Raw genomic sequence first — 20,236 nt, forward strand, 5'->3', positions numbered from 1 at the left:
GGTGAAGAGAGACCTGAGCCGAAAAGCGAAGCTCTCAATTTACCAGTCGGTCCACGTTCCTACCCTCACCTATGGCCATGAACTTTGGGTCATGACCGAAAGAACGAGATCCCGGATACAAGCGGCTGAAATGAGCTTCCTCCGTAGGGTGGCCGGGCACTCCCTTAGAGATAGGGTGAGGAGCTCGGCCATCCGGGAGGAGCTCGGAGTAGAGCCGCTGCTCCTCCACATCGAGAGGAGCCAGTTGAGGTGGCTCGGGCATCTATACCGGATGCCTCCTGGACGCCTTCCTCGGGAGGTGTTCCAGGGACGTCCCACCGGGAGGAGGCCCAGGGGACGGCCCAGGACACGCTGGAGGGACTATGTCTCTCGGCTGGCCTGGGAACGCCTTGGGCTCACCCTGGAGGAGCTGGAGGAGGTGTCTGGAGAGAGGGACGTCTGGGCGTCTCTGCTGAGTCTGCTGCCCCCGCGACCCGGTCCCGGATAAAGCGGAAGACGACGAGTACGGGTACGAGTTTATCAAGGCAGATCTATATACCGGGTTTCGCCTTTTAGGTCATTCTTCTTTTAGACTGCGGAAGGTGTTGGAACTTTCTTTAGCTTCGGAAAGAAGCTTATAAGTCTAGCCTCCTAGTAATCCTTAGATTTTAATCAGATAATATTTTAAAGGTTCATTCCTTACAAATTTTCACTTTATTGTGTAGACTAGAATTAATTGTTTGTCTTTGATAGATTTTATGTTGTTTGTGTGTTAATCATGCTTCAATAACAGTGGGTAAATATATATTCCTTTCATTTAAGAAATATTCAATTCTTGAATTTATAAGTGATTAGCTCTTTTTTCCTCTTGTAATCCTTAGTGGAAGCATAGTTATCTTCATTTGACTTTAAATTAAATTGTGCCCAAAATGTCAATATTTTGGGCACAGACATTATTTTCCAGCACTGCCTTAACTCTCTTGGGAACGGAGTTCAACTAGAGCCTTGCACTCCTACCATTTGTGGATGCCCTACACACACTCAATAGGGTTTAGGTCTGGAGACATGCTTGGCCAGTCTAGCACCTTTGCCCTCAGTTTCTTTAGCAAGGCAGGGGCCTCCAAGGAATCGGGTTTGGGGTTGTTATCACGCTGGAATACTGCCATGCAGAGCAGTTCCCAAAAGGGAGGGGATCATGCTCTGATTCAGTATGTCACAGTACATGTAAGCATTCACGATTCCCTAAAATGAACTGTGGCTACAATGTAGCTTACCACTGTCAGTGTGTGAATGTGTGTATGAATGGGTGGATGGCTGATTTTAGTGTAAAGCGCTATGGGGTCTCTGGTGATTTGATAAAGCACTATACTAGTGTTGGTGGATCATTAAAAAAGGTTGAAAAACTATGTAACAGGTCTGCCATCAGTTGACACTCACCTGTTGGCCACGTGGTTGCGCTCATACACCGTTCGCTCCTTTGCGCTGCTAATCCTATGCGCATGCGCTTAACGGTTACGGAGTGGAGCCCATTTCCTTCTAGCAGCAGCAGGCCTGGCAGACACACACACAATCACAACACAAGCATATGCGGTCAGAGGACAGAAAACCGTCAAAGCAGAGCCACGATTCGGGTCGTCCGAAATTAGCCCGCTAAAATCAGATGCCCCCAAACCGCAGAAGCTTTACTGATGGACGTTCATCGCTAACCTGCAGCCGCATCTGCTCGACTCCTCAGCGGTATCTTTTGGGTGAGTGAGCGCAGTGATTGTTTCGTCTCGGGTTGTTGCTGCTGCAGCTGCAACGTTTTACCGGGGGGAGGTTCAGTGAAGCACTCCATAGAATGTGGTTTCATGTTAAGGTTACATTACACAACGCTGTTGGAAAAAAGATTTTAGACCAGAAACTGCTCTGTCGGGCTAATATTAAACCTGGCTCACCGTTAGCGTTAGCTGCTACTCCACAGTCAGTAACGTCACAAGATCCATTATCGGACACAGTTCAGCCTTATGCTAGATCTTACTAGGTTTTCTTTGTGTTTTATAATACTGGTTAACAATACAGTAATAAACATTACGGAAACGGTAAGGAACATTTTTAGTTACGCCTGCTTTATGCGCTTATTTTATGACAATGATGTCATGGGCGCTTCAGCAATTGAACCCCTTTTTTCTAGCATCTGCTTCCATATTCGGACAAGATTCTCATTTTACCATTTTCTTCTAGAACACCATTGATGAGGCCATGAGTGAAAGAAAGTGGCATTCAGGAAAAAGTTGAAGAAACTGCTTGGTGACGTTTAGCTATAGAGACGTAAAGTAAACAAATCTGTGCATGTTAAACATGTAAATAATGTGATTTACTTCCCCAGTTTTTTGTTCGTTTATAGCCTGAGAAACGCCGTCAGATAAAACTTGTCCGATAATGGGTTTGCTGACTTTAGCTCATAAAGCAAGAATCTGGTAAAGGCTCAGCCTTCTGCCTTAGGGCAACGCAAATTATGTGTGTTTTCTGAGTTGACAACTGCAAATTTTAACAGCAGATGAATGGAAACAAACTTAGTTTGATACTTTCTGTAAAGCATAGGTACATAAATGTTTTTCCCATGATCATGTTTAATCCATGAAATTCCATGTAGAAAGCAGCACATAAAGATGCATGCAAGCACTGCTGTTTTCCAAAATACATTATCAGTGTTTGAAGAGAAGCCTCTCAGTCCTTGCAGTTTGTGCATTGTTTAGCTTTTTTGGTTCATTGAGGTAACTGCCTGAAATATTGAAACGCACATACTTGTGCAAGCCATGGCAAGACTTGCCAAAACCATTATTCCTTGACTGCATGTGGTGTAATACTTAACACAGACTTTCTGTAAAGTTTAGGTGAGGATTGTGGGACTGCAGTACTTTTTTACACCTGATCGGTTCCTGATCTGTAGCCCTGGGCTGTTCTCAGGGAACATTTTCTTCTGATTAGTGTGTTATCTCGGTGTCTGTGCTTCTTATCTAATGTGTTTGCGTTTTGTGGTACGTAAATTTGACCATATCGCCGGTTCATCTTGTTGCCTCAGCAAGTTTGACCAAGCAGCAGTTATGGCATTAGAATCGAAAAACAATTGGCATGTTGCTTGATTTGTTTTAATTTGAACTCTTGAACTCCCAAAAACAAAATAAATCTTATTTAGAAAGGATTTTTCATGGTTAACAGAAAGTGTCATGTTGTATAATCCTTTTCAGTTAAAGCAGTCTAGTTTGTTAGTTGGGCTATCAGCTCAGGTAAAGCCTGCAGTCAGCAGCTTTACAGACATCCTTCTGGTAACATGTTTTTATTAAGCGTAATGGGTGGTATTTCTTAAGTTTGTACTCTAAGCTGTCTGCATCTGGAAATATTGTGGGGAAATTATAGTTCACATTCTTAGCCATCTGACACACAGTGCACAGTAAATAGTGGGGAAGGCCAATGCTTCCTTACTCAGTGTCTGATACACCTGGAGAAAAATCTGAATACTTTTTTGACATCTCATTTAAAGGACTACAAACCATTGGAGCTAGAGATGGCTCAATCATGCTTTTCCTGGCTCATGAATTATATATTTTTTTTCTTGTGACTTGATCAAACAATTTTGATTTTAACCGTTTCCAATTTATTTTTTGTCTTTTCAAAGCAATAAACATGTAAAGAAGAATAAATGTGCTACAGGTTATAGCTTTGAATCCAACAGAAAATGAAGGAATTACAAGACTTTTCCTATTTATGCATCAAAGTATATGTTCCTAAGCTTTTGTCTGATTTTTTGTTAAACTAAAGAAAGTGCATTAAAGTACGTGGTCTTAGTTGTTGTGTTTGCAGAGAAAAAATTGGGATGTCCTTAGTTTTGATTCTTTTTATAAAATTAAAAATGTCAGAATTTTCAGTATTTTGACCTGATTTGGGCAAAATTGTCTGATTCGAGTCTCTGGATGATTTGATTCATGCATGTCTAGTAGGAACCATTTGGCAAAAAATGTTAGCAGTTTTGCAACCATACCTCCTTAAAACTTTGGTTTACCTGGATACAGGTAATTGGTTTATGCCTAAATCGTAAAATGAAATGTCATTTGCTTATTCTGTGCTGGTTAAGTGGGTGCAGAGTGCTGTTGATGAGTGCTGTGGTTTTTCTATCAGAGAAATGTTATCATGATTGTTTGGAGAGGGCGGGGGCCTTGGCCTTCATTATCCACTAAAGAATTTCGTGAACAAGACGACAACATGTAAGCAATCCATATGCCAGATCCGTCAGAACTGAACTGCTAGCCGTACGCTGGGACGTCCAGCTCTGGACGTCTTGGGTCGTTATACAGTGTATTAATTTTGCCTTATTGTGTTTCTAGTCAGAATGCCATACTTTCAATAAGCTTTCAGATTGTAGTGCTTGACCCAAGAGGCTAAAGCGATTCAGGTGAACCCTGTGAGCACCACTTTGTTCCTCTTGTCATGCCTATTTCTGCCAGTAATCCTTACTGGTTTTTCATCAGGTGAGAGTTGTCCAGTTCGGGTGCAGGCAACAGGACAAGACTGCATTAAAAGCTGCATGTTGGCCATCTTTTAATTAGCTCTGGATACATTTTGAGGGAGGGGAAAGGGCTTGTCCTGGTCCATCCCTAAAGCAGTGAGTAGCCAAGCTGTGTTGCTGTCTCGTGTTAAGCATTGTGCCAGACTTATGTGCTCAGAGAGACGATATTTGTCCTGTGTACAGGATCCATCTCATTTCACATTTGAAGCTCGGCCAAGGCCCGCTGACATCCACATTTTTCCTCAATTTGTCTCTTCAACTTTTATAATCAGCAACTGCAATAAAAGAAAACATGGTCCACTTGAGAAGGAATTGTAAAGGAAAAGGAAACTGACATACGCTCTGCACCTGCACTGCTTCCTCTTTCAGAAAAAGAACAGATGCATCATACAGTAATACTTGTATCCTTGTTTGTGAGGTTTTAAATTATTTGGTTTTAAACAGTCTGTGAATTTCAAACATGGTATGTTTCACTGGTCTGGTATGGTAATGTGTTTCCCGAATACTCATCTTGTCTTCAGATTGCTTCTGTTGCTTAACCACTGCCACATTCCAACATTATTTTATTAAGGCCGATAAAAAAACAGCTCCTATTACAACTGGGACTGTGAACATAAGTGAATGTGTGTGTAAATCAATTACAATATAGCCATTGCAATATTGTAAAACAGAAATTATATTATAGTATCAACTCCCACAATGCAGGGCAATTCATTGGTTTTAGGGTAAATGAAGTACGATCCCATGCAAATCTGTTTGATACAACGTGACAAGACATAACAAAGAAATACCATGGAAACCTTTTATAAAACAACCTTTCAGCATTTGTTTTTTGCAATGAACAACAACACCTAGGCTTAGAAATGATAAAACCTGTCTGACTCCAGATGTGATGAACTATCATTCAGTTACTTAGCACTTGGCAGGCAAATGCCTTTTCTCTGTCATGGACAAAAAAACATGAAATTAGCTTTCAAGATTTTTTTTTCTAAAACTTATTGGTTTCTATTTTTTGAAACATTTGTCACTGCAGCAGACTAGTAAGTAGCATTTATGCAGATTAACTGTAATGACAATGAGAATTTTGTTACTAGGCTCTGAGACAAGGAAGAGATAAAACATGAAAGATGTATTGAAAGCCCTGTTTTCAGAAACACAGCCAGCAACTGCATCTCTAATTGTCTTTAAATGAGCAAAGCTATTAGAACAAAAGTTGTTCACTACTTTTGGAGCTAGTCGCCCCTAGACAAGTCCGAACCTGAGGCAGGTATGTTGGGGCTACAGGTGGACCTTGATGTTCACAGCATGTTGCTGTCTCAACTAATCAGGTTAGTTGTGCTGATTTATTGTTAGCTGCTATGTGGATTTTTATTGCCACCACCATCTTTACCTTTTTGTTGTTTGTTACATGCCTTACACATGTTTCATCCCCTTAGTAGTGCTAGTCGCCATCAGCTTTCTGACAGAGTATACAGTCATATTCAGTAAATTAGAACATGCGTTCTGATGAACATCATTTGTCAGAATGCACCTTTTTGAAAAGAACTACCTTTAAGCAGGTATTAAACATACTTTTTTTTAAGTTGACAATTAAAATGTTCTTTTTTATTGATCTGATGTAATATTCTAATCTTAAATATTGTGTTTTCACATTTGCAGTAAAACATCATAATTATGTCTGTGTGTAATTAACCTATATAATGTGCTTCACTCAAAATAAATTAACTTCTCAATAAGGTCTGAATGTCAACAAGAGGAACACCACCCCAAATCAAACAATTAAGTAGAAGGTTTGTAAATAAAAGTGTCTGGTATCTTATTATATGGAGTGAATTTTATTAGTGGAAGGTTGTGAAAACAGATGTATCTAGATTAAATCCCCAAAAACTACATCTTGTCACAGGTGCTACCAATACACTCACATGTTGCACCGTCACGCACGTATATCCATGCAAAACAGTTCATCTTAACATGCGTATTAGACACTCATTTGATTTCTTTTTTTTGGGCAAATCTGATCAGGGGGAATTGCCAGATTTGAATCACTGGCTAACAGAACGGTGCATCAATAGTGAGACTTTATTTATTCGGAATATGTGGGATGACATTTAAAGTTGGAAGCAGAATAGAACAGCAGAAGAGTGTGACTAAAATCTTGAGTACTAAGCATGCTCACTGCCCAGTCTCTATCTAGGCTGTGGCTGGGAATCGATGCCCAGGGCATTTTTACCATCTCACCTCGGGGTCTCGATATTTCACCCTCAGGCTCTAAACGTTTCCAACAGGAAACCTTCTGACAGTGATTTTCAAGAACGTAATTTCTGCTGGTTTCAGTTATTCTTTCCAGCCATGTTTGATTTTATGTCCTTTGCTCATCATTTCTTTTTCTTTTTTTTGTTTGTTGTATAAAGTGAATACTTGCACTTTCCAGTTGTGAACAAAATGTAACTACATTTCAAAATAATTTTTCCATTTACAGTAGATTCCTTTGTGTAGGGTAGTTATTTTAGTATAGTTAAGAATTGTTATCTTAGACAAAACAGTTTCCTGTTTTCAACATACACCATCTTGCAATGCTCCAGGACACATTTTCAGTGAAGTATTCTGGGGTCATAGGGGGCTTTGAGTCTTTTAACAATCAGACCCCCTCAACCAGGTGACCTAGCCGAGGTTAATCAAGCCCCAGCCTGTGTCCAGGGAACCTACCCACACCTCTCCGCTCCTGATCCACAGCTACCTCGACGCTACTTCTGCGTCAGTGACCTACTTGATTGCCCTTCCCTGGTCCCTGTAAGCCCTGCAAATGGATTGGCCCATGATTCCTTTACATCCCACCTTGATGGGTTCACACCTTGCCTGCAATCCATCGCTCTGGCACTCCTCCGCTTAGCTCGGAGTACTTCGCCCTCTTTCTTTCATTGCCCTTCTAAATTCGATTATCTCAAGGCACAATGAGCTCCAAGAGAATAACCTGCCTCTTGGTTCTTGAGGTTAGCATAATATCTGGCCTTAACAATGTTTTTGCAGCCACTTTTGGTAAATTTCAGCTGCCTTCAAAGGTCCACTTCCACCTCCCAGTCATGAGCCAATTGCCATAGACCAGAGGACATATTCCAGGCAAATGTTGTAGACTTCTCTCCATCTCATGATGGTATCATCATAAAATCAACTGAAACTGACAGGTCACCTTTTTGACAGCCTCATAACGACATTTAGCTCAAAAACATCACTCCGGTTTGTGGAAGAGTTGATTGGAAGGAGGAAAAGAATGGTTTCGATGTTGCGATTATCTTTTAATCTTTTAATGCGTTTTCCATGTGATTCATGGTGGATACCATTCAATGAAAGGGGTCGGCCTTCTGTTTGCCTCATTTTTGTTCTTTATACATTAATAGATGGTTAGTTTTATATAACAGTAACTTAATGACTAGGATTTAGTTGCTCACCCTTTTTAAGCTTCCTAGTAAAAATAATCATGCAGAATTTGCCTACCTCAAAATTCAGAAAGAGTAGAAAAATTAAAATAAGATTTAGCCTAACTTTCCCATTATGACCTAATAAAAATGGCCCTGAAGGTGTCCACTCTTTATTTTCTTGCTCTGATTCTCACTAACATCGGAAAAAAACACTAAAGGACGCTAAAAATGCTTAACGCCTGTGTTTTTTATTTGGCTGCCAGTAAATGTTCTTAACAGCAGGGTTAATTATTTTCTATGTGGAATAATGCTGATAACAGAGACTGTACTTTGGCCAACCAAAATGGTCACCTTGTTGAATGATTTCCTTATTGTTTCATGCTATTTATCCTCGAAAGCTAGCTGTTGTCTTTATTATCCTTCCATTGAGGGTGCATTTTTCTAAAGGACCAAACCATAGGCTTAAATGAGAAGAATGGATAGTCTATTGTTTGACAATATCTTGTGCTGAAATTAGCAGTAAGATTTTTTGAATAAAGTTTTGTCCTGCCCTACCCAAAGATTGTGGACATGGTTATTGTCAGGGTTGGGCATTGGTTTCTTACAGTGTGATATATTGAATATCACAATATCGCACACTGGTTACACAAAGCTTTTAGCTAAATAATTTAATTTAAAACAGCCTCCCAAACAGGTTGTAGCTTGTCAACCTTAAAAACAGCATGACCCTAGTTAGACTGATGTTTCAATAAGGATTTTCTGTGTTTTTGTTTTTTCAGCCAGATTCTAGATTCTCATAACTACTTGATTACTCAATATTCAGCTTTTTAATCTTAATGAGCCATTACTTAAAAGTCAGTCATATCAAATCAATCCAAACCCCCCTTTCCCATTTTCCCCAAAGGTATATTTGTTCCATAGCTAAGCTTTTTCATTACTAGCCAGACTGCTAAATGTTTCTCTCAAGGCTACGCAGCCTGAATAACATCTTTTCCACAACTACAACGCATGTCTGCTCAAAGTGGTTTAGGAAATATTGAGCCATTCACTAAATCTTATGTTCAGTAACTTGTTGAAAGCTGTTTGCTCAGTTAAATCCAGATGTATTATTTGGCTTGAATGTTTCCTGTAATTTGTTTGGTTTCATGACTAATTTATAAGTTTATAAATTGACTTCTCAGTTTCAGCTTTTTGACGCCCAAACAGAAAAATCCCCACCCAAGCAATTGTGCTACAAACCTTGGTTGCCTTCATAAGGCCGTTGCCATCTTGTCTTGCATATGTGGATGTTTGCTCTTGTTAGTTTGTCTCTCTGATTGCCTCGTCTCTCTTCCTCCCAAACCTGCGTCATGATCACTCCTGTGCTTTACATTCATACCAGTTAGGGAAGTATAAGGAAAACAATGCAGTCAGCAGTAGGAACTTGTTTTCTCCATGGTGGACCAGTTGTTAATATGGTTGCCTTTCAGCAAGAAGGTCCTGTGTTGGGAAACCCGGCCTGGGGTTTTTCTGCATGGAGTTTGCATGCTCTTCCCGTGCAGGTATGGGTTCTCTCCGGGTACTCCAACTTCTAGCCTCAGTCCAAAAGCATGCTAGTTAGATTTATTGGTCCCTGTAAATTGCCCTTAGCTATGAGCGTGTGACTTGTTTATTTCCTATATGTTTTATCATTAACCACTTCATTGAAAAGTGTTTCCCTGTTGCTTCTCAGAGGCAACATAAGCCTCAACATGAGAAGATAATAGTCTGATAAGGGCATATTTGTTGTGCCTGCTGATCTTTGGACAACCTTTTGAATTTAAATGATTAATGATACTGTAATTCAGGTACTTATTATTCATTCTTCCATGACAACAGACTTTTCTCCCTCGTCGTCTGTAAACCAAATGCATAGATCATCTGCTGTATTTGCTGATGCAGCCCGTCTCAAGTTTCTGTATAGTCCATTCAGTCTCTTGGGAAAGTAGGACTGTCCCAAACATTTAAAGCATGCTGACCCTCCCTAGCTATGAATTCATCTTGTTTCAACCTTAATAGATGCAGTTTGAATAAATGTTAAAATGTGAATTCTTTTTATGGTCCGTGCCAAATGTGGAGTTTATATTTACAGTGGTTCAGTCAGGTTTCCAACAGCTCACCCGAGCATTTTCGTAAATGGTTTCATTACTATGCATTCACTGCTGGTCCATTTGATGCAGTTTTTACTGCTTTTGTTGGCTACTTGCATTTGATTTAGTTTCCTCCAGCCAAACTTGCATTATGTACAGCTATATTCTCTGGGCTTCAGACTAACCTTCTGCACCCTCATTTTTTACAGCTAATTTACCACCAGAACATTACATGGTTAAGTCGCATCTTTGTAATGTCCTGTGAAGATTGATTGATTGCAATGCATTAAAGAAAATCCAACTTATTGTTATTGTGTACAAACCTTTATCAGTTTTGGTTGTCAAACTGCATGTATTAACAGCAATGGATGGATGACTATTAATCATGATTAATATAATAATGATGGTATATAAAATGTAGTAGCAGTAGGGGGATTTCAACTTCAATCCACAAGATTCACTGTCCTGAAACCTTTGAAAGGCTTCTCTGCTGCAACACAGCTGAGTCAAATGTCTGAACTTCCGCCTCATGTTCTCAGGTTCTGCAAGGGCCTGGTAATGAGCCTTTCATTTGAATCAAGTGTGAAATAAAGATGCATCTATATGTAGTAGGAAAGTGGCAATCAATACTTATTTCAAACATACTGTATTACCAGACTTTAGCCTTTCCCATGTTGAGATTTTAATTATTTTACACATTTTACAGTAAATCATTGAGGCTGATAGCATTTTTTTTTTTTTTTCATTTTATTAGTGTTCCAGTGCCATGTTATAAAGTCATCAAATATTTTTTCATTACCAAGGTATACCAAGGCTTTGAAAAGTTAGTTTCCAACCCACAAAGATCAGACTGTTTCGGTGTTTTACAAGTCTTTTATTAAGATGCCAGAAAGTGTCGGAGAAAGTCCACTTTTCTTTTGTATTTTTGTATAAAAATCCTCCGCTGGTCCCTTTTTGCTATACCAAAGACAGGAAACGAGAAACAAAAGCCAAAGTCTAAACATCAAGGATGGTAGGGCAGTGTGTGGGCCTGCAGTGCTAGGACAGAGGCACACGGGCTGGGGTGGATATCAGCACACTCCAATCCACTGGATCCAGGGACACCGTTGCATTTTTTCTCAATTATATTCTGATCCTTTTTTATTTCTAGTTTAGGCGTTATCAATGGATTTACGGCTTCCATAGATGATCAGAATCTGTGTGAATTTTGTCACCTGTAAGGGTTTGTCCGTGTAACTGAGCTATAAGTGAACAGGGCTTTCATTGCGTACTGTGTTAGGCTTTCATGAATTCACGGAAGAATTCCCTGAGCGCTTTTCTCTGCAGGCAGGATTTGCAGTTGCTGCCTCTGCAAACTCTTGCATCTAACGTTTGCATTAGCAAATGTCTTCTGTGCTACATGCATCAGTGAGTCTTCCTGGGTTTTCTCCCTCATCAAGCTGCCTTTCACTAGTGAAAAGAAGCTCTGAACATTAGCTGAACTTCTTTTAGATTTTATTTTTGTCTGGAAAATCCTGGCTTGCCATTTGGTTGTTGCAGAAGTCATGACGTTGATTAAAACTATTTTGTTATAAATTTTTTATGTGACCACAGTGCTTGGTTTGGTGACTGTCACACACCCTAAGATGGAAGAACACACTCCCTGAGATCTTCACCAAAACCAGAAAGCAACGATTAGCTGGGTTATTCTGACAGTTTTCCTACTAGAAAATTAGACCACATTTTTAATATAGACTAGGAAAGGAAACATTGACCTAGTTAGTTTTGTCTCTTGGGTTGTTCTTCTATGGCTAAATCAGTAGTGAGTGATAAAGTGTTTTTTTTAAGGTGACTCTTAATTCTGAATATGAACACTTTGGTTGCGTTGATGCATCAGTGTATTTTCATCCTTCTAGAGGTCTTTTTGAGGTTCAATCAGCTTGCCAAGATGGTAAGGCATAACAAATAATGTTTGTATCAAATGTTTTGTTCTGAACCATAAATTTTGTTTTTACATTTTTGTTGTCTTGAAACGTAAAAGGCATCATCAGTTTTGGGTTATGAACTTTTAAGAATTGCCAGACAGCTAAAAGATGTCTTCATGTATTAATATGCATGCATGCATGTAGCGCACAAACACCTCCAGCATGTGAACACATGCATGTTGCTGACTCTAAGCAGGCAAACGTGCACGCACTCTAAAAAGGCGCTCCACAGTGTGTACTAATGCAAGTCTGTAGTTGTGAATGAATAATTTATCATGCTGGCATAGATGGGTGGAGCCTGGATTATTCATGGTTGGCACAGGAAGCGACAGACGAATGCTGTTAATATTAAGGACCCTCGGATGCAGAGCAGTCTCATGCATTTTACACCTACCACCTCTCTACACCCCTGACTCTTCCACTTCCATGTTGTGCCCCTACGTCCCTGACCTCTGTCTTCTCCATCTCTGAGCATTATTTTTTCATATTGTTTTCAGTCTTGCATCAGAGGTTCTCTCTCTATCTCTTGCTCATCTATCTTCCTTTTTTTTTAGTGGCTACAAACGTTGAATCTCTATCTCAATTTGAGATTACTTACAGTGCAGGTAATCTCTATAATCCCTTTTCTGAGCCATAACAGCAATCCAGGACAATTTGCAATTCCAGTTGCTGGCCAGCCTGTAGCTTCTCCCTCTCTTCCTCACTCCCCTTTCTCAGCCCAGTGAGTTTGATTTTTCTCCATTCGGTCTGTTCTGCTGCCACTGAATGCTTCCTTTATAGAAGAGATTTGAAGCTGCAGTTGTTGCTAATGCTGCTGCCATATTGTACGAGCACCCCACTGTGGCTTCCTCTAATGAGATTCTTTGTGTCACCATCGTCGTGCTTTGCCTCCTCCTCTCCCTCTCTGTTCTGAATGGTGGAGTTGTCATGCTTAGCCATCAAAGGGGATGGGGAGGCGATGAAAACAACAGCAGCCACAGCAGGCGGTGTTCTAGCTTTTTCCTCTTTCCTTCTTTTAACCCCTAAAATGTTTAAGCCACTTCTGTGTATGCATTTATCTGCATGTTTGGGCTGGGGAACATGAGCTAAAATTTATAATAAGGTTATATATTTTGGTTTTATCGCAATTTATTGCAACATCAAAATCTGCTCTTTATCACTATTATCATGTCAAATTCTGTACGTCAGGCTTTGAGCCTCCTTTCAACTGCAGGACAAAAGTAACACATTTTGCAGCTGCTTTTCATGTAACCCAACAGTAGATAAGTTCGGTTACAAAACCAAGCTGCAATCTGGCTAGGCTGTTGGAAAAAAAGAAAATATTAGACCAGTGAACATATCTCCAAAAGCACACTATAACTCATGATCTAGGACAAATATATCCCTCTGACCTATTATCAGACCACACAGATGCTAAACAGCCACAAGAACTCAAAAATACCTGCTAAGCATAGATACAGACTGAAAACAGTTAATAGAGCAGATGTGAGCGAATCACCAAAACAGGCAGGAACTTCAATGAATAATAAGTATCAAGGCAACCAAAGTGATGAAGACTGTTTTTAAATGCACTGAATAATGCAGAAGCACAGCTTTCAGAATAAAAGCTGTTGTACATGGCTGAGCAGATTTCTTAAAATCAAATTACCAACCCTTTGAAAAGAGGGAGAATAAACTTCTGCAGAGCATGCAGTACAAATGCATGGCTTTCAGGGCGCAGCGAAGCTGGTCAGGCATTTAGTGTGGAAGCCCCTAAAACTGGCATAATCAAAGTATTGTTGGAACCACAGGCAGATGACTCATCCTGAATAATCATGAACAAACCAGTCCAGGTGTAAGAAAAGCCCAAAAATATGAACTGTAATTGTGTGCTGAACAGATGGAACAATTGGGCTCTAAGCATCTTTACACATGGCTTTTCATTAACTTTGGAAAGGAATATAAGTTGCATGGTTAACGGTGCTGAGATTCTTAGAAAGAAATCATGAGTGTGTGGACTTTTTTCCAAACATAGAACATCTAGAAGACGTTCACCTGGAATGGTTTTGGTAAGAAAGAAATATTTAGTGAAAGTGGGATTATCATTGAGCACACTGTTGCGTGTAGGTTTGGGTTATTCTTTCTTCATATACTATATCAGTACAAAATTGTATTAACTCATCCAAAACTTTTTTTCATACAGGTGAGCCCTGCTTAAACCATCATACAAAATAAAATAAAATTTGTTGCAAACTCATACAACCCGATACAATGTATCCAGCTTGGATAGCATTTTGCAATGCTACAAACAGTTTAAATATTTTTTTTAAATTTCTGAACAGAAAATGAGTGGCTGGTATATGGGTGTGCAGGCACATTTCTGAGAACAAAAAGGGAGGTCTAACACATCTAATGCACAAAGTATGTTTAAATTCGATTACTTGATCAATCAAGGAATTATTTCATAGATTATTTGATTGGGCCGTTAACAAAATGAAAGTAACACACATGAAATCCACTGAAGCTGGTAGTAATTTGATAGTTTTAATTTTAACTTTTATCATGGTCCATGACAGACAGACGAGCTGAAAGCTAAACAGGAAAAAAACAGAATGACTTTACTTTTTAATGTATTTGCTGCTTCTCTTTCATGAAGATGATGGTGTTATAGATAGTACCATAAAAAGACGATGCACTCTAAGCTCATGATGTACTGTTGCTCCGTATTTTGTGCTGACAAACCACAAATAAATTTAATGTAGCTTCTTTTAGGCAAAACCCAAAAACTCTTGGACATCTTGCAACATCTACAACAAATGAACTGATCATAATGGAGTCTTAGAAAATTTCACTGGGTATATATAAAACCCTGAAACAACTTTTAGATGAGACTGACCATCAAGCCCACTCTGCATGACAAACCAAATAATTAAAAAGTGTAATTAGAAGGAAGGGTGATGTCACACAATGGCAAACTTGCACCACTCACAGCTTTACCTGAGTAGTTTGTTGGCATCAAATTCGTTCCTTGAAAGAGTGTGTGACAGACTTTCAGTACAGAAGGATCATAAAGACCCAGGGCTGCAGAAGTGGCTAAATCTGCACTTAAAGTTTATAACATGTCAATCTATATTTTATCCCCACACAATGTATAAATGCAGCACTTTAATTGGATATCAATTATATACGGTGTAAATGTTTGACCAGAGCTTCACATTTAGGGTAGATGTTCACATATCTGTTGAACAGATATGAGAATAGGGCCAGAAATGTGCGTCACAGGCTGTGGTTAGAGCCAACAATGTTTTGTTGCTGTTGTTTTGTTTTTATGTGGCTTCGGTGGAAAGCCAGATGTAAAACTAAGAAGAAAAAAAAATAGGCCAAATTTGGTTCAAGCTACATTTTAACCAACCAGTATAAATTTTCTGACCCAGTCTCAAGGTCTGAATCTGGCATTTTCAATTGATCAGTATTGAAATCTCTTTTTATATGGTTGTAACATCGGCTTTTGTGTATTTAACAGCACTGACTAAGCTGTTTGATTTCAGTAAAAGCTTGCAAGTCTGTACACACAATCAAAGACTGCCCATTTATAAAAGGGGATATCCTGTGAAAAAGAGTCAGAAAATGAAAACCCACTCAGCGGGCAGACCCCTCAGTGCAGTGTCTCTGTAATGTATGCAGTGATGAAAACGGCTGCAGCCTGCCTCTGTCTGCATGGATATTGTGTGGATATAAATAGCCAGATCTGGATGAGTGTGCGCTGAGCCTGGAACCGCAGCACACGAGCTTAAACAATAAGCAGCCATCGGTACTCTTCCTCCCCTTCTGCTTTCTCCACGCCAGGAGCCTCCCAGAGCTCAAACTGGGGGTGGGTTTTTCTGTCTCCCTCTTCCTTTCTTTCTTCTTCTTCCTGCATCCTAGCTCTTGTAATCTGTCATCAACAGCGAGCCCAGGCCTGTCACTTGTTATGTCAGAGGCTGGCAGGAGGGCTGCTCCCTGTCTGCCCACCTCTCATTCTGCATGGGCTGGGAGAGTTTTTGATCAGAATATTTTCAAATTTAATGTTGATGAAGTGGAAATTTTCTATAGGGTTACAATATTAAAACAAGCGTTCAAAATATAATATATTTAATATCTATAATATAATAATATAATATATTCAGAATGTAATATATTTATTTTAGATGTAATATCCAGTAATATGTTTTAAAGTAGAATTTAGGGTTTTATTTTAGTGCATCAAGAAAAGTGAGAGAACAGAAATGAGTGTATTGACATTCATTTTTTCATTGAGCAAAAGGTTTAAAAGATTTTTTGTTTATTTCTTGTCATGAATGGAAAAGGACTGCCATTAATGACTGTTTCTATTAATCTGTTAATTTATTTTTCTGTCAATGGAGGGGAAAAAAACAAGTAATTTTAATATTATTTGCACTAATAAATGTGAGTAAAACAGGAGTAATAATGAATGTAGATGCACCTTTAATAATTTAAACCTGGGTATTAGCAATTCCATAAACGTATATTTAGGGGAAAACAAAGCAGACAGACATGTCTATCGACTGCATCAGTCAGCTTTAAAAAATGTGGATTTGTCTTTACTGTTGGCTCAACGGTAGCACCAAAATGTTGTCTCTTCAGCTCTTCTGGTGTAAAACCAAACAGGCACACTCATTCTTACTGCTCATTCTAAACCTTTGTTTCTTACCAGAATTTCCAGGAAAATGGGATGGGTGTAGGCAAGCCATGGTTGCATCTCTTTCAGTATTGGAAAGGTTCCTACCAAACCTTCCCTTTATTTCTTTTATAGTGGAAAAGTTGATATGGTTCTTCTGCATTTGGACATCATACACAGCTGACTGACAGCTTACAGCTGTGCTCAAGTAAGGGGAAGCCATGCTCTGTTGTAAATATGACCAAACAATATGCCACTCTGCCTCTGGCGTGTCATTGAATGCAATTGTAACGGCAGGCATGTTGTAACACGAATTTGTATAGTTTTAAAACAAACTTTTTAAAACCATAGTTTAGACTGGAGATTGGACCCTGCTTTTAGACAGTGGGTTGTGATTTAACTAAATAGTACTGTTTTGATCACAGCTCCATCAGCTGTGTATTTTATAACACACTTCAAATTCATTTCATAGTTTAGGGCACATCAATGGCATCATCATTGGTCATCCTGCTGTTTATACTATACAGTTAGTGAGCTGTGCAGATGCATTCTTACTGTATGTATCATGATCTGTCAAACTGAGCAAAATAAATGAAAACTATTTACATTTCCTCAGAGTTGTTTTTCAAAGGGCTTTTGTGGGATCTGGTTGGCATTGACAGACAGATTATCCAGGGCCCCGTGGAATAGCCTGCAGGCACAGTTTGTCGCCCTTTCATACCAAGCACAGTGGGTGTACAGGGCTCAAATTTCATGGGAACTGGGTGTGATTTTAGGTTAAAAGCTCAGCATTGTCTTTGTTTTATTGCATGCTTTTAATTATCAATTATAAACATGAGGAAAACAGTCAATCTTCTTACAGTCTCTTGTCAAAGCATGCACATGTAAGTCATGTGCAGTCAGTATATTTAAAACCAAGAAAAGATGCCCCCGCTTGTTGCTCTAAATCTCAGGTTGTTCTGGTTAGTTAGGATACTTGTTTCAAACGCTCTAAAATAATCAAATTTAGAAGATCATTACTATCAGTTTCTGTTGCTACTGAATCCTACAACAGGAAGAAACAAATAAAGGAATGGGCTTCTATAGGTCGGGGAAAAAACACCCCAGCTAAAAGGGGAAAAAAAATGTGACAGATGGCAAACAGAGCCACGGTCATAATGGCTGAGTAAGCAGGAGCATATCTCAATTTGTTTCACTCTCTCATGCCTGTCTGATACTTTTTGGCCTAATTTTGAAAATGTAGCCTAATATTCATCATTAGCTCTGATTTTTTTTTCCCGTGTAGTTATAATAAGATAATATGTTATATAAAAAAAGTGAGTCTGTAGTATATTTGCCTTGTCTTTTTTTATTTCTGTGCTTATTCCTGCCACTGCATTTTGCTAACAGTGATACTTTTTCCCCATCTATCCTCAGTTAAAACACTGGGCCAAACTCAGGAAAATCTCTTTGATTGCTGAGTCTTACAAAATGCACCTTTTGCATTCTATACGTTTACTGAAAAAGACTTTCAGTTAAACGATTTAGTAGTTTCACAGTGGTTTTGTTTTGACATGAGGAAGCGCTGCTTAAAAATTTCGATTTAGTCCTGCTCTAAACCCCGAGCGTCAGAGCTATGGGGTTACTGAAGCGTGCAGAGGACCTGTAGTGACTGCTCGGTTGGGAGGCAGCTCAGCCAGATGAAAAGGAGTTGAGGACACTGAAGCTTATTAGATGTCTGAGTATGTTTCTTGCACCGGGCAAATCGTGACCCTGCATTTGCACCAACTTATTTCACATCCCCCTTCATGGTTGACAAACCCATGTGTACTGTAATGCAGAGCAAAAATAAAAACCTGCAAACAATTGAGGTTGCAAATTGCAGGGTCTTGTTATGGTCACTTTAATGCTTTCTACCTTTTTAACAACGTTAAATTACACCAAGTTCCTTCAGTTATGTATATAAAATGCTCAATATGACATTCCTGCATCTGAGTTTTCTTCTTTCATCAAAAAAAACATATTTACTAACCTGAAAATATTGTTCAGTGTTTTTTCATAGACCTTTGGATACCACTGCAGCAGGCAGCTTTACTGTCAAGTGCTTTACATAGAGGGAAATCTGACACAGCCACAAGTCATTTGTTGTTGACAGTAAGCTGTCCTCTGTGCAAAGCCTCAGGCTTGTAAGCGTTTTATTGTCAGCCTGTACGGAATATTTGCATACCCAACAAATCTTATGTTCCTATTTTTTCACACTTTTCATTACTGGTACACTTCTCCTGTGAAATCTTCATGCTCTGCTTGTGTGGGACTTTGTTGGGACTTTACTAAACTTTAATGTAATAAAATTACCATATGCCATATACCATCCGAGTTTTTTAATTTTTAATTTTTTGCCGGCAGTTTTTTTGTCCTAAATAAATTTTGTTTATTTGTCAGGAAAGTGTTCACTAGCAGGTCACACAGTAGTCTTGGCACAATATATGAACATTATGATGACCTTGATTACATAAAAATGAAACTATCACAGGAAATAATACAAAGAAAAATAATATTTATTACTGCTGAAAAAATAACATTTAGTCAGTCAGTCATTTTCTACCGCTTATTCCATAGTGGGTCGCGGGGAAACTGGTGCCCATCTCCAGCAGTCTATGGGCGAGAGGCGGGTTGCCAGTCTATCGCAGGGCAACACACAAACAACCATGCACACACTCATTCATACACCTAAGGGCAATTTAGAGTGACCAATTAACCTAACAGGCATGTCTTTGGACTGCGGGAGGAAGCCGGAGTACCCGGTGAGAACCCACACATGCACAGGGAGAACATACAAACCCCATGCAGAAAGACCCCCAGCCAGGAATCGAACCCAGGACCTTCTTGCTGCAAGGCAACAGTGCTACCAACTGCACCACCGTGCAGCCCATAACATTTAGTATTACAGTTAATATATTCTATTCACCATATGGTTGTTGTTTTAATAGACAATAGTTTTGGAAAAACGGCTGCTAAATTAGTACTAGCATTGCAGCACAATTTACCCTTTTGTTGTTCTGCTCTTTATAGAGTAATGTTGAGCATGCTGATATCAGCTGGTATTAGTTGCACCGCTGTTAGTGTTTCTGGAACATCGGAAATACTTTGACTGCTGGATTTGTTTTTCTTGCAAGTGAGAGAAAAAGTCTAGTAGTCTTATTTCAGCCAGCAACAGGTGGGGGAGTGGAAATGCTCTGTTATTCCATACTCAATACATCTAGACAATACTCCTGTAACTCCATTCATCATCAGGTGAGTTTATGTCCAAAATGAAGTGAGCACTATTTATGTGTCTACTCGTTCATTTTTCATTTAATTGTGGCACTTTTGGACCTCTACATAAACACAGTTTCAGCATTACTGGCTCATTTCTTAAGTGATTTGTAAAACTTCATATTTCTTTTCATAGCAAACAATTATTTAAACCTGAATGGAAGTAAAATGAAGGGTACAGATAAATGTACTTTAGGCTGGGGATTTAAACGAATAACTAAATGTGATATTTTCAGATTTAGGACACCATCTTTAAACTTTTCTGATCAAAT

At 39.2% G+C, this 20,236-nt stretch overlaps 1 protein-coding gene across 1 annotated transcript in view; it reads left to right on the top strand.

Moving 5' to 3' along the window:
- The first annotated feature begins 1,530 nt into the window (after positions 1-1,530).
- Positions 1,531-20,236, top strand: part of LOC124867262 (tyrosine-protein kinase CSK) — a 45,192-nt gene continuing 26,486 nt past the window's right edge. Inside the window, exon 1 of the mRNA XM_047363622.1 lies at positions 1,531-1,727. The gene's annotated coding sequence lies outside the window, so the exon portion shown is untranslated. The remainder of the gene's footprint in view (positions 1,728-20,236) is intronic.

The sequence above is a fragment of the Girardinichthys multiradiatus genome, chromosome 4, assembly GCF_021462225.1.
Source record: "Girardinichthys multiradiatus isolate DD_20200921_A chromosome 4, DD_fGirMul_XY1, whole genome shotgun sequence".
Classification (NCBI taxonomy): Eukaryota; Metazoa; Chordata; class Actinopteri; order Cyprinodontiformes; family Goodeidae; genus Girardinichthys; species Girardinichthys multiradiatus.